Source organism: Temnothorax americanus, unplaced genomic scaffold (assembly GCF_048541705.1).
Source record: "Temnothorax americanus isolate GAGA-0224 unplaced genomic scaffold, ASM4854170v1 Scaffold4, whole genome shotgun sequence".
NCBI classification, from domain to species: Eukaryota; Metazoa; Arthropoda; class Insecta; order Hymenoptera; family Formicidae; genus Temnothorax; species Temnothorax americanus.
In genome coordinates, this window is record NW_027509547.1 from 5606062 (window position 1) to 5619362 (window position 13301).

Here is a 13301-nt window from a genome sequence, read left to right on the forward strand (position 1 = left end):
CGCGGCTCCCGGCGTCGTTAGTCAACGTGAAAAAATCGAGCATCAATGTGCTTGATTATTAGGGTATGCCGCGATTGATTACATAGAGAGCGGTTTACTTACGCTCGTTGGCCTTTCTCCCTCCGCAGCCTCGTCCTTTTTTTTAATTGTTCGCGGCGATAATGTTACTTAGTTCGCGTCGCGAAGCAATGTTATCTATCGATCTTCATGAAGTGGTAAGATGGTAGTACTGTCACGGTGATTGAGAGCCGCTTTAATTCCTCGTAAATCAGAGCCCCGCTGATTAAAGACAAAAGGTGAGAGGAGTGGGGAAAGCGCGTAAAGTGCGGTGCGAGAAAGATAGAGAAAAGGAGGTGCTGAAAGCCGGTCTGCATTTGCGGTCTGCCATTGCATAGGCCTCGCTTCATATTTGTAAGAAAATTATGGAGAGTCTATTGCGTGTCTACTCGCAGTTAGACCGACCAGCTTGACCTAACCCGCCCCCAGTCTTTCCTTCCATCTCTTTCGCCGCATTTATCTTCCTCCTGTTCTGGGTCTTTTCCTTTGTTCGGAAAAATATTTCGCTCCTCGAGACTTTTGTAATAAGCCTATGGAAAGCTTGGAATATAACGGTGTAATCGACAAGTTGTAACAATTCTCTGTAAAAAAAAACTTTTAAAATACAAATAACGGCCCTCAAGTGATAGTAATTCAAGAGAGTGAAGCGCGCCCATAAGAAAGAGGATGTCCATGAAGGATATCCTCGGAATGGCAACTCGCCGAAAATGGCGTTCGGACTATATCCCAGCAATTACCATTACGTACCTAAGGTCGGTCCGGTTGTTGGATAGCATAATGCTGTATTTAATGGGCGGCACTGCAAGCCGTGTGTGACACGATATACGAGGCCGAGTCAACATATATCCTGTCAGATTTTTAAAATGCCCTGATTTACAATGACCATTGTGCTGTCCGCCGCATATCTATTGTCGCCCTTCCAACAGCTATCCAGATACACTTCTGTCTAGCTCCGCGAGTAAACTTCGTTTCCACTGCCCGCATCCCGCGTCCAAGGATTCTCCGGCTCGCATCGCGTGTTCCGAGTATACGTTTTCAAAGAAGGCTTAACGATCGAAGCGCGTCCAGATCGTCGATCGAATGAAATCAAGCGAGTTAAACGCCAGTAGTTACTCCAGTTCAAAAAGTGATAATTGGTAGTGTCGCCTATATCATCTAACCACCGGATGATTAAGCGTAGCATCAATCGCAAAGATTTGAATTGATTAAGAGCTATTCGAGATTAATCGATACAGTATAATCAACTGAAATAAAACCAACCGTCGCTGTTTCAATAGTTTGTTGAGGGGGAAAATACTTCACCGCGACTATGAAAATCGAATAATCCTCTTGGAAGATGCTATCTTAATTGGTTAAATTGTCGCAAAGAGAATATACGCTCGTCGTAACTATCCAAGGAACTGTATAAAGTGTCGTACGAATAATAATGACGCCCTTGAGCGAAATGGCGAGCTCTTAAGGATAAAAATGTACGAGGTACATTCGGTCGCTTTCACGGGCAATATAATTGGTTGATTTTACTTCTTCAAGTCACGCATGCATACTGGTGAAAGAGATAAGTTAATGAAATCGTGTCTGGTTTATGAGCGTGATTGTTATGCGTATTCGTGTAATACAGGGTACAGTGTGAATTGATTAACCGATTCTCAACGGACCCCGGCGGCTTTAATTAAGTTATCTATTTGTTTTCGACATTTTCTTCCATAAAGTACGATTCCTTTGCTGCTCCATACAAGTAAGCCTTTATGTGACTCGTCACGTTCGACTGGCAGAACCCCGCGCCATTTACTTATATCGTTAAAGAAATCAATGCCAATACGAAATGGACGCGATAAGTGCTAACTTTGTACGTAAATGTACTGTAAATAGATTCTGGGGTTTCTTCTCTTATCAAAATGTACAATAATGCATGCAAAAATAACAATGGCAATCAATTTGAATAATTCCGAGCTACTTAATAAATAACACGATAAGATAATTTTACATTCCGATTATAAGGGAAAGGGTATACGAACTCGTTGAAGAAAATATCTCTTTCGAATAAATACATACATGAAGAAGAATAAATTTAAAATTACACGTCGTTACACAGCTCATTTTTTTAAATAGGGCCACTTAAAATTTTAGCGCGACGCTGGTAGTACAAACGGTATGTATCTTTTATTAAATTTTATTGTTCCTAGCGCTCGTCTCTTGAATATTTCAGACGGGCGCGATGTTTGCTCGGCAGGCAGCCAGCAAGAATTCTCTTGAATCGTGTGGAACTTGGAAGTTAGCACGTTTTAGCATCACCGTTGTCATAAATTCTGCTAAGTCGAACTTTGATGCCGAGAGAGTTCAAGGTAAACCCCTGTGTAGTAGCTCCTGGAGAAACGTCTAGAGTGAAGCGGAGAGGAAGGCGAGCCAGCCTGGCTGATTGTAAGTTATATGCGACGTGCTTGCTTTATATTTCCAGTGCAACTTTCCGCTCTCGTAAAGAAGACTGCTCTTCGCTGTCTTCTCTTTGCATTTACTACCTCCAAAAGTGTATCGCCCTTTTAAGTCGAATATGTACGCGATTTTTAACCTCGCAGATTACTCAAACATTTCTTCAGCAGATTCTACGTTGCACTTCGTTATAGTGAACAATTTTTACAGTGATTTGTTGCGACATAAATTAAAAAGCTCCTGAAATCTTTCTACATTTGTAAAATTGACAAACATTCAAGCAATCTTCTATGCATTTGCTGTAGTTTATAAGTTAATTAAACTAAAATTGAAAGCCCTAGCACGCATTTATTTCTAAATATCAATATGTATAAAGACCTTAATTTTGTATATCTTTACTAATGGCATATATGGATTATCAAGTCGATATATATTATTAAATAGACGATATTATAGAAGTAGATAGAGACATTCTCGAAGCTATCGGAATTGAAGCTACCAAAGTACTTTCGCCGATCTCGCTGAAGAAGGGACAAGTAGTCGAACGTGTTATTCTTCGGATGGCCTGAGACGCTTCCTTATACAAACGAAGCAAAGTTGGGCGCGGCGTTACCCAGATCTCGGGTCGCTGGCTGATGGCCATAATCTGAGCAGGCTGGTGGGGTTGGAGGCGTGGGGTCTGGGGTTAACTTATAATAACAGAAGTTGCTCGAGAGTTCAGTGACTGGACAGTACCTGGAAGCTCGGACAGCTACGACAGGGATGAGGGATGGGTCGTCGCCAAGTGTCCGGCCAACAGAATGTGAGCTATAGTATCGGTACAAGACGTGAGACCTGGTCTCACGTGACCACCGACAAACTAACCGTGGCGTATGCTGCGCAAACAGTGTCGAACTTTGGTGCAAATCGCGAATTTAGAACTTCGATATGTCTTGCTGATACTGCCGGTAAATTGGCCGGCACGACGGAACGAATTTCTTCCCCGTGGATACATCCTGGGACTCGTCCTAGTTTGGCCAATATATTTTATCCAACGATCATATCGGAATTTCAGTAGCAGCTTTGCTTTCTCCCGATTCTGTGTTCGATCTTTTAATTCGTATCCTCGAGCTACTCCGATGGAATATCATTTCCATCGCACAAGAATTATTCGAAATTAATTCTGACTTCTTAATGAACGCAACAAAGTTCGCTGGCACAGGAGAGTCGCTTCTCCGTTCGAACATTCTTGCATGATTTCTTCCTACCTGTTCTAGACGTCGAGTTTACGGACGACGCACTTGGCGGCGTTCCTCTTTTGTCCGCGACTGTTCAATTTATTTACGATTTAGTTCGCGTTTATCTGAGAATTAATTAAACGAGACTTTTATACCGTGTGAAACGGAAGGGACGTAATAGCGAAATTAACCTGCCCTGTACGACGGACTTGACTCACAAGCACCATAGAATATTTCGTGGCAGCGTCCGCCTCGGGCTCTACCGATCGCGTCCCCGATATCTCGCAGCGGAAACTCGTTAGAAAATGTCGAATCGATGTACGGAGGCATGCCTTACGAGGAGGGCGTCTGAATGATGGCCTTCATAAAGTATGATCGGTAAACAATTAACATTCGCGTAGCGCGACCCACGCGCTATCGCGTTACGAAGGCGAGGCTAAACGTCTGGCTCTAATCGGCTCTAACCATTTGCCCGAGGACTGTTACTCCGTTAAGTGACAATCGGAGGCGTCGGCTTGAAATAGCATCACATTCATGTTCCACGCTCTCTTGTGCTTCCTAGATCCCAAAGATCCCTTCACTTCAACCTTCAACGTTCAAGAAAATGCGAACAAAGACAAAAGAGAAGGTCTTAAATTTTCGATAAAGGTACTATTTGTTCTTTATGTAATATATTATTGATTATAATGCACGATACACGTCTTGGCACTTGCCTCTATAACAGCTGAAGATGATGGCTCATCCTCAGCGAATTCAATGTGCCTGTTGAGCATTGAATAATCCGCGTTGAAACGGTTCCTCTTTTTCTTAATCGAAGCGAAGATCACGAGTTATTATACGCGTTCAACTCACTCATTACCAAAGAGTAAGTCCCGCGAATTAACGAGGACAGCTATTAACTTTTGTTCGGCGAGGTCGTACCTTCTCTCCCGCGATCGGTATCGGTACGTATCAATTATAGGACGAATATTAATGAGTTCTCAAGGATCGCCGCGCGCGTAACCGGCGTAACTCGCTACCGCGGCACATGACGAGGAAGGAAGGGACGGAGCCGCATATCCGCGAGTATTTGACGAGGGATCTGGAGTGTCGGACTGGCCCGGAGGAGAGACGAGAGAAAGGGAGAGGGTGAGCGGGAGCAAGAGAGAAAAAAAGCAAGAAGTTGATTGAATTTTACCGCGGCGCTGTGTTACCCCTACGTATACACGTGGCCGCGTGTGTGCGCCGCGATCCGCGGGACTCGTGTGTATTTACAATCGGCTGTAGATACTTACGGCGCCACTTTCGATGTGACGGTGTTATAAATGGGAATTGAATCGAACCACAGTCCACGCCTTCCCAAGGTTATCGCCCGGCTGAAATCTATAGCCCAGATACAATCTAGTAGACACGCTCCGTAAATTCAATTACGCATTAACAAAAATCACCGCTATATACCCCGGAGGAGGACGACGGCGGAGTTCGCGCGGCGACGGCTTCGGGGGAGGAGAGGCAGCGGGGATAAATTACCGCCGGTAAGATGAATGGTGACGCGATATTAATTCCGATTTTCGAGCCGCAGACTTATTAACGCTATTCCGCGCGCGTAACCCGTTCCCGCGTACTCGCGGTTTCAGATTTAAGATTTCCGACCGGAGAAGCGCGGTCTTTACAGCTATATAATTATGAAAGTTAGTGCGCGCGCCCTTCTGTTCACAGCGTACTTGCGCCCAGCGTGGGAGTCGATGTTGCCTGCCGTCGCAGCAGCGTCGAGTATAACTTGACATTAACGAAAGCGCGGCGCTATTACGCGTTATTTGAATGCGTTACGAGCGCGCATAATGAAGTGCCTCCTGGCATTTTATTGTACCCTTCCTGTCTGGTCTCGCGCATCATTTGGTACGCAGCTGGGTAATCATCCGCCCGGCATGATAGGACCGAGGCTACTGGGCGTGGATAAATCTGTAAGCTCAATAAGGGTAACTGTGATTAAGTGCTTTCGAGGCTGTACGAGACTCCTCGCGGCGGCGGCGGCGACGACAAAGATTTATGTCATTTCCGTGGAAACGGTGCCGCGGGAGCCAATGATTCGCGAAAAGGGACGTACCCGCATCTCACGCGGTAACCACACGGACGAACCTCATTGAAACTAAGGTCAATCGCTCGCGCGAACGCATATCAATAATCAATAATAAGTATTATGTATAGGTATTCACTAAAATGTGGATCTGCCACGCAAACCGCACGATGAGATAAATAGAATCGAAGATTAAGCTGTCTGACGCACACAGAAAATAAAAGAAGTGTCAAAAATCAAGACTTATATATATACTCGTATATAGGTAGGCAACAATCTAATCTTGAAATGAGATATGTATTGCGTTATTAAGGAGATCCCGGAGTCACGGCAATTACCGACATTTTAGTTGGATCAATTTTCTTCGAATTGGCTTTACAGAATGGAAAACTCATTTACACGTATAAAGTTACGTACAGAAATCATGTGCGGGATAGTAAATTTAAGACTAAAAACTTAAGAAAAATATATTTAATTCTAATTGGTGTTGCACCTTTTGTACCTAAAGCTGTCACTTCAAGAAAACGTTCGCTTATATACAAATTATATAGCTTACGTGTACAAATCGAAGATGTCCCGCACCTCGGACCAGATCAAAGAACAGCGTGGCACCATTGAAACTAAGATAAGCCTAATAAGAAAGATTTTTCATCCAATAACTGATTTTATGCATGTACACACACGCAGTGTATATGGCGTTGCAATCTGACAAGAGCAGATAAATCGCAAATATCTCGTTAGATAAGGACAGATATAAGCCGGAACATAGAAAACGGTCAAAATTATCCCGTCGGAGTTCGGCCATCACTTCAGGCTTGGTTGAATGAAGTGATGGTTGATGAAGTTATTTATATCGTTCAACCAAGAAAAAAGTTGAAATTAAAAGTTGAAATTGTTATTATAAGATTTAATTTGACACTTCTTTTATTTCTGTGCGCAACAATAATGAAAGAGAGAAAATCGGGAGTAACGAGCGCAATGTTCCAGAAAGGATCGGGCGCGTCATTAAGACTACAATTAAAAATGGTCGCGTAATAAAATCGTGACGAATGCGAGGCCGTAGCTCATCTTCCACCGTCGCGACTTGTCGCAGCATTTAATATCGCGGTGAGCAATTGGGAACTCGTCCAACTCAGGCGTTCCGATGTTACACGAAGAAGGTCGCGCTTGCTCCGCATAATTAGCACGTCGGAAGGCCGCGCTTCTTTGTTTGTGCGACGGCGATGCGCGCTTCTGCGTCTGCAGAATTTTCCTCTCTCTCCCTCCTTCGAGGGATATCATTACGTGCCGATGGAATTACTATAGCACGGAAGGCGCAGTCCGGGCGATAAATCATGTTTAATCGTAATACGAAAACTACAGTCAGCTATCCTGTGATCGCATTCAAAGAGCATTCCTTGAGGAACTCGTTTCACACTCATTAACAAATATATAGCCGACGAGAGCAGATTAATGCTCTGATAATTAATCGTCGAAAACGTCGTCCCGACGACACTTGGAATGAGCCTTCATCCGAAGCGGCAAAATTATATTATCGATGTTGTTGCGCGCTTGCTCTTCTAAATGTTACCGCTGTATATATAAGCATTTCAATGTGTCACATTTATTTTTTTGACATTAACAAATTTTTTCGATTATTAATGCGTTTACATGCAGAAGTATATATATATGATAACTCTGCTTCATTTCGTTATTATAATAAATGGTCAAAAGTTAAACGGCAACATGGAACTCTCCTTGCAGACACGTCTCTGTAAATCTCGTTTGTTTAATCACACGAAAGTTTTTTCTCATACATTAATCCTAGGAGCGAGAAAGATTAAAGCCGCTACGTCACTCAAAGCTCGTTTCGTTTCGTCCTCGTTGCGAGCAAAGAGAAGCAGAAAGCTGGCAGATAACGCCATAATGAATACCGAATTCGTATCGACTACTTTGTGGTTAATTATTCGACCGGGTCTTTCAGCCGGCGCGCGTTGCTGCCCGCTCGTAAACGTCAAATTTAGCCTGACAAAAACGATGGCAATTAAAAGTGCATCCTGATTACTCCGCGATGCGGTCTCTCATAAGAGAAAAAACTTATCTCCGGCGCGCACGCAGCCCGAAGCGGAGAGGCGTCAGCCGACTTAGATGAGCGCAGACAGTGCGTGCTCGACGCCGCGCGCCGCCGTGCAACAATGTACGATAATGAAGAATTATCGCCGCATAAGACTCCCGATGGAATAGGCGCTGGGCTACTCGTTAGCAGATCAGGATCGTAAAAATCATCGTGGTTGCGCGCAAAGGCTTCGTGTGCGCCGGAGGTTGTCGGGCCCCGACAGCCGGTCCTCGACATCGGATCGCGAGGAGACGCAACGGAATCGCTTCGAGGGGGATTCGCTCCGAAGGCGCGCGACGTGCCAGAGTCCGCCTGGAGCTGTCCGAAATATACGTTCCTTTTGCTCGTCACTGCCGTTCTACCAGCGAGCCTTTGAGCTACGCGCACTCGTGCGGCCCCCTCCGTAAATCCGCGCGAGCTCGTTTATCGCGATCGTCCGTCACCCGGCAAAAGTCCTAAATCCTTAACTCGGCCTTGTTGCCGAAGATTACTCGCGATATAATATGCGGGTGTCCCGAACCCGTTTACACGTGCGAGAAATCAACGACCAACCGGAGCGGAAAAAAACTCCGCTAACATCCGGAAATCCGACCGTCGACATTATGCAAATCGAAACGGTGTAAATTAACATCTCATGTAGATAGACAACGTATCTCCTACCGAGGACTATCTCGGTAATCATTGAACGTGTCGCCGATGAAGTTTAATTTCCTTCCTGTGGGATTTATCGCGCGCGATTTATCTCCGGATATTTTATTCGCTTTTCAGCCAGAGATAAGGCGACGCGCATCGCAATCGTTAGCCTAATTTGACTAATGACCGAAGCAATCGGCGCCGTGTACGCGCGTCCGCGAGGAAAAGAGAAAAAAAGCATAGGTGCGGCGACTGAATTACGCACCGGCCAAGTGTCACCAACCGGCCGTGCGCGAATCGCCCGCACTCATTTTCAACGACCGTCGTCAGTCTTATAGTCCTGCGTGCCATCGCTCGGGCGAAGAGTGCGGGAACGGTAGCGGCGGGCTGTGGCTTTAGAGGGGTCCTCTGAAGAGGGCCGGGGACAGCGCAGCGACAGCGGCAGCAACTACCACATACGTATTAGGGGCAATATTTTAGCGGTACTTTTAATTTCGCCGTGATCGTAAACATTTCGACGCGTACACACGTGAGGAGGCGCGCGGGGCGACCAAGGAAACGGAACGGACGACCCGAGAGCGTATTTGCATATTTTAATGAGGTACCGGGGGTATAATGCCGCGGGAGCTGCCGAGAGACGCTGCCACGACGGGGCAGCAGGTAGCCCTGGTAGTAGGTTTTGCCCCGGCCAACGTCAGACCCAAATGCCGATGATAATGTGACGCGCGAGCCTAATGCGTTCCTGCGACAACGCGATGCGACGATCGCATATCAATTGACTCTCGCTGCGGAATATACAGATACTCGTGGACCCCGCCGTACATTTCTAACAAATTTATAGTTTCTTTAATCCCAGACTTCCTATTTTATGTAACATCGATATTGGTTCTCGCAATCGATTGCAGAATAGCAGACTCTAATTACGAATGTCGCATCGTAAGCAAATTATATTTCTCTTTTTATCTTTGTTAGATAGAATACCATAACTGGCGTAACTTAGAAATAATATAAACATTTTTAATCTCCCTACTGCTGTAGATTTAACGAAAAAACAAAGAAGAAGCGTTCATGTGTCGCGTGCAACCACCGCGGTGACCGCGGACGTTGCGTCGAGTCCAAATTACGTCCGAAGAGACGGTGGTTTCTTTTATTACGCGAAAATTTGCAACGGTCCGTTCCACCTCCTCGCTCGAAAAATCGTGTGAAATCACGTGAGAAGCGCGAAACCGGTCCCGACGTTCGCGCTACACGCGCTCGTGATTCCCGCTTCTCTTCGAAGCCAACCACCACGCTGCCGATCTCCTTTACGGCGGATGTTCGCGAACAACTCGATCCGCGCCGCGCGCGCGATCTGTCCTTTCCTTTTGCAATACGTATATACCGGACACGGCTGCTCGGGCAACCCGGGCCGAAAGGCGTTAATTATAATTAGCAGAGGCGAGATTAGTAATTAACACTTGGGGGTAATCGCGAGCGTTGCGTGAAGGTGCACGGACGAACGCGGACGGAGCGAATCTGTATGCGATCCTGCGGCCGAGCGTGTCCGTGATAGCCGCGAGAGTGTGTGCGCGCGGATAATAACGGCCGGCCCGGTCAGCGAGGCTCGCTGCGAAGAAGGCAGGCGAAGCAAGTCGCCCGATTTATAACGTAGATAATAATTGCGGGCCGAACTTAATATTCATGAGCCAATCAGATTTGCGTTCCGAGTCGACGGGACCCCGGCGGAGTCTTTGCCCTTTCGAGAGATTCATTGTGTCGACGACGACTGCGCCACGTGAATTCGGCAACGGCGAGGGACTTCTTCGGAGTTTATTAAGTGAACGGAAAAATTTCGATTTTTCTTAGAAAAAAAATTGATCTTTATAATTTTATATTATACATAAATATCTCTGTTAACATTCTGAAATATGATAAGAATATAGTTCATAGTCATAAGTAAGATAATTTTCTCTTTGCATAGACTGCTCCTTGCAAGATTTTGAATTGAAATATCAGTATAGAGTATAGATGTGGCGATTGGGGAAATTTTTAGGAACGTTCGTAAAGCTGCAATATACTTATCTCATTGAAATAAATATTTCTTAGTCAATCTTACGATTAATGCGGAGTATTACTCCGTTTGATCGAATTAAGCGAGTCAAAGCTAATGCTACGGGTCTCGTAACGCTAACATCACTTAAACGATGGAGTCGCAGCAGCCAGGCAAATCGCCGGGTCAGAGAGCCGCCTAAAATGGTTATTATGTTGGCCGATTGCGTTCGCAGCCCCGGTAATATTAACGTCAATTCGAACGTAAGAGGGTGGCCATCGACGCGCTGTTTCCTACTGATGAGTCACTTTGAGCGAGCGCCTACCGGCGATGATGGACGCTAGATAGTCATCGCGCGTATCGTACGAATTACCGACCAGGAGGATCGGCGTGCACAGATCGAGAGATCGATAAAGCTATCTTATAAAGGCACGCTTAATTCTATCAGCGATACCCACATCGCCTTGTTTAATCTCTTCCAGGATATAATGATTTTTCCACAAAAAGAAAGTTTACATTAATCGGCAAGAACATCAAGTTGTAATTGTTATCTTAACATAATCTTATCGTAATAAAAATTACAGTTTTTTTTATTAAATTTTGAAATTATAAATTGCGCGATCTTGCAATCTTTGATGGTTTCTAAAGTATTATAATTTGAAGATTGATCGAGTTGCCTCTAACAAAAGTAATGGCTTTTTTAAACAAAAAATGTAGAAACAAAGTATTGAAGAACTAACCATCGAAATAAATTTAACTCGAAATAAACTTAACAAAATAACTTAAGTGCAGGGTAATTATAAAAGATTGGTATGTATATGTGCATGTAAAATTACCATATACCGAAGTTACCCGCAAATATTTTCTCGAGCGAAGGTACAGCCTGAAGTATACGCCTGACTGACGTTAATTGTGCATAATTTGCCGCCTGGCCTTCGCCCGGACCATTTTAATGAAACGCGTACATTACATATACGTCTTAGGGTTCGATTTGGTACGCATACGAATGAACGGGTCCAAACGATTCGCTGGCGTTTATCGTTAAAACCGTTCTCACTCGATGTCATTTCTGTCCATCGAAATTGACTCAACGGCACACAAAGAAATTTATCCGGCCAATTTTACGATTTTAAGACAGGCTGGTTAATCTTATTCTTGACATTTAAAGATGCATACGTCAGACAGAAAAAAAAACAAAATTGCGATATGTAGACACCAATTTTTGTATTCTTTGTTCGTTTTATTATCCATTTATTCTAACATATTCTTCGCCGCGTTATATTTGGTAAATGTTATTTTAAATAAAATTGTTATTTTACGGGCGATAAAAACAGCGGCGGGTAAACGCGGAAGACAAGTAGGACGGGCAAATATATGACGCGCAATCGTCGGGAACGCTAGCGCGCGCGGCGATTCTTTCGCCGGCAGAAAAAAATAGCTGGAGTTAAAATATTTAAAGACCCACGCGGTTTAAATACTTCCCCGTCACAGCGGAGGCATTAATAACTAGAACGAAGTGGTTGAATTATCCCTCTGCTCCGTGTTTACCCCATCTCACCCTCTCTTTCCGCCGCGCTCACGGTACGTCGAAAGCGCCGCGGAAAAAAGCGTCATTTGCAGAACGCGGATGACATTTTAATCGCGGGCGCGAGCGGTGCCCAGACTCCTTCTCGTTGCTCGAAAAAAAATATGGCCACCGTTTTCAGCAGGGGGGGAAAGAGAGGGTAGGAACGCGGAGGGTGGATGGGCAAGGGGGTAACAACAGGCCACGGCGCTTCGAATTTCGACGGCCGCACGGACACGGGCGGCAGAGCAGTTTGGCGGTCTGCGGGGTCGGCCGAAATGGCCGGAAGCCCCGGGTGTTTGTAAGTTTCGGCTAATAGAAAAAAATGACGAGGTGCTGGGGTACCTACCCCGTGTCCATTTCCAGCCATTATTTTTATTCCGGTGCGTTTTACCGGAATGGCCGCTCGGCCGAGCCGCATGCACCGCCATCTATATACGGGCACGATGGAATGGTCCTCTCTCTCTCTCTCTCGTTCTCTCTCGCTCTCTCATTCTCGAAATTCACCCTCTCCCGACTCGCCGCTCTTACGCGACTCTCATCCGCGCTTCCAACGCTTCTTCCTCTATCTCTCTCCCGTTTTTTTTTTAGCCATTTTCACTTGCTCGCTCGCACGCTCGCTCGCGGCCGTTCCACCACGGATTTACACACTTTTTTCGGCCAGCAACTGTCTGTCATTAGGCGCAGCACGTGGATCGACGTACGAGCGAAGCCGCGATGAGGGTAGGAGACGGGGGTAGCGCAGGGCATGACAGCGAGTCGGGGGTGGAGACCGGTTGTGCCCGGGAAGCGCGTTTAACAAGGACAGATAGTGATTTAATTTTAAAAAATTGGCGAAACGACGCACTAGCTATACGGGCCAGAGTGGGGCCCAACCGTTTCTCTCTCGCGCGATTGTGCGCGCGGTTCGCGTATATGGACGCGCCTGTATATATGTGTCCGGGGGCATTGATTAACTTTCGACAATGTCAAATCGTCGGCAACGCCGCCCTCGCCGACGTTCACCACGGCATGGTGAGGCGTTGCAACTGCGTTTTTTAACTCATTTGTCTGCATTTTCGGCGCCATTCGCGCCCCGACGAGGAACGAGCAGGGAGAACAGGGGACGGCGCGGCGGACAGGACCGCCGTAGCGCGCCCCACGACCGGTTCGAATAACGCGGACAAATTACTACGACGCTACTGCATTCGAACTGTGTCGAGGATAAGCGATCGCCGGCACTG

At 45.9% G+C, this 13301-nt stretch overlaps 1 long non-coding RNA gene across 5 annotated transcripts in view; it reads left to right on the forward strand.

The window, feature by feature from the left end:
* LOC143902398 (uncharacterized) overlaps positions 1–13301 on the forward strand; it is a 122705-nt gene that overhangs the window by 78641 nt on the left and 30763 nt on the right. The window contains exon 3 of one of the 5 annotated variants that reach the window (XR_013258356.1): positions 2264–2775. The exons of the other annotated variants lie outside the window; for them this stretch is intronic. This is a non-coding gene — a long non-coding RNA (uncharacterized LOC143902398). Of the gene's footprint in view, positions 1–2263; positions 2776–13301 lie in introns of those variants that run through there. 5 annotated transcript variants of the gene reach the window in all.